Consider the following 2,159-nt stretch of genomic DNA (forward strand, 5'->3'; position numbering starts at 1 on the left):
TATTTGTCCGAGAGAGCAGAAGCAGTTCGTCTGTTTTGTTGGGTAGAGAGCGGAGATTTGCGAGATGGATGCTAGGCAACGGCGTTCGAAATCCGCGCTTCCTGAGTCTGACGAGCGCTCCCGCTTGCTTCCCCCGTCTGTGCGTCCTGAAGCGCTTGATCAGCGCCGCTGCTCCTCCGATAACAACGTTCAGTAAAACGTCTGAATAATTTAAATCCGGTAAAAGATCTTGTGGTGTGTTCTGCCGAATGTTCAGCAGTTCATCCCTGGTGAAACTGATCGTGTTTGTTAAACAAAAAACAGCAAAAACGAACAAAAACAGCACAAACACTGGAGAGCCAAGCACTGAAGCAGCCATCTGCGGCGCCATCGAGTACAACAAAAAATAATGAAAAAAAAGATGAATAACAATAATCACGCCATAAGATAAAACAGAATAAAAAAGGGAAAGAAAAAGAAGGATGAGGGTCTTATTCTAACAACAAAAACAAGTTCAAAGCATACACGAGTTTCTGGGCGTTCCTGTCCATCATGTAAGTGAGGTTTAACCTTTAATAACTGACATCTATGAATCTAGTATTTGCACAAAGTAATTAAGTAATTTATCAAAAAGTCTAGGATCTTTTCCTTCAACAATACTCCAACTTTAATTGAGAACACAGTCAAAGATGTTTGGAAAGAAGCCAGTTTTGAAATTGCAGCCAACGAATCTTTAAAAAGGTTCACATTGTAAAAACATATGTTATACAATATCTTCTCACAGAACCTGCATGAATTGTTCTTCCAATTAAATCTTTCTTGTAGGAAGTTATTAGATGGATAAATGTCATTTAGGCTTTAGGAAGAACTGGATAAGTAAAATAATGCTTCATTATTTTCTTTGCCTATTCTCCACTAAATTCTTGAAGAACATACTTTCTTTTCAGTTGACTGGTGAAGTACATTTTGGGTAATAGATTTCTGATAAATTTATTTGTAAATTGTTTGCTCTTTAAATTTTTACCTTCAATACATGACAGATAGCATAGTTTAGTTTTTGGGCTTGTGTTAAAATAACGTAGTGAATAATGAAAGTACATGATTGTTTTGTATGTGTATGCCTCTAGCATTTGTTGTATAATGTTAAAAAGGTCATATGAGGTGGTTGTTCTCATATTTAATTTTTCATTCACTTCCAGGGATAGGATTGGCATAGAAGATGCAGCACTCTTTACATTTTAAATGTATGTTGCCACCCTAGAAGTCAAAGTCTTTTTACATGTGACAATAACATGTACATATTTATTTTGTTCTATTTTGTTGTTCTGTTATTCTGTTGTTTGACTTTTTTTGTTTGAGATCAAATGTATATCAAGTGTTATCCATCCTCCACAAATAGAGACTGGAACTTCTGAGCACCATCACCTTGTCTGCTTTGGGACTGTCGTAGGTGATTGATGCAGTACTTTTCTGTGTTGAATAGTTTTGTTCCAGTTTTGCTGTGCTCATGTCTTCTTTGTGTCCCCAGCCCAGCAATCAGATGCATCAGAACAACAAAGCACAACTGTGATGGCCCAGGCACCTTCAGCAACAAGTAAATTGCTTTAACATTAATGATAATGCAATGTCAGCATTGTAATTAAACTAGACTCATCTGACGTAATTGTTCATGCCAGAGATTTAACATCATTGTCAGTCAGGAGCATATTTAACAGGAGACACCCTTCAGCTGGCTTGATAGTGACTTCGGTAAGTGCAGTTGACCCTCTTGTTTTTTGTGGCTATAACAATTAGGCAGTGTTGGGCAAGCTACTTGGAAAATGTAGTGAGCTAAGCTACCAGTTACTCTACAGTAAACGAAGCTTCACTACACTGAAGCTACCCCCTGGGAAATGTAGCAAGCTAAGCTACATCAACAGTAGCTTGCTACATCTAAACTACTTTTAAAATTACATTTTTATGTTGAACACGTTTTATTACAAGTCAATGCTATCTCAGTGCTTAAAACTGCCAGTCAAACAGATAGGCAGGTGTAATTGTTTAGTTTAATAGTTTTTTGTGTTCCTTATCAATTTGGAAACAAAAACAATCAAATACATGTAATTAACAATGTGCGCACAAGTAAGTGTATGCACCTGTTGCATGGGCATGCTTAATATACTGTAGGACTTTGCAGAACA

At 37.0% G+C, this 2,159-nt stretch overlaps 1 long non-coding RNA gene across 1 annotated transcript; it reads left to right on the forward strand.

Moving 5' to 3' along the window:
• Positions 1-1,365: 1,365 nt before the first annotated feature.
• Positions 1,366-1,718, forward strand: LOC113071105 (uncharacterized). Its single transcript, XR_003280040.1, has 3 exons — positions 1,366-1,429; positions 1,508-1,573; positions 1,656-1,718. It is a non-coding gene; the product is annotated as an uncharacterized LOC113071105 (long non-coding RNA).
• The last annotated feature ends 441 nt before the right edge of the window (positions 1,719-2,159 follow it).

Source organism: Carassius auratus, unplaced genomic scaffold (assembly GCF_003368295.1).
Source record: "Carassius auratus strain Wakin unplaced genomic scaffold, ASM336829v1 scaf_tig00005954, whole genome shotgun sequence".
Taxonomy (NCBI): Eukaryota; Metazoa; Chordata; class Actinopteri; order Cypriniformes; family Cyprinidae; genus Carassius; species Carassius auratus.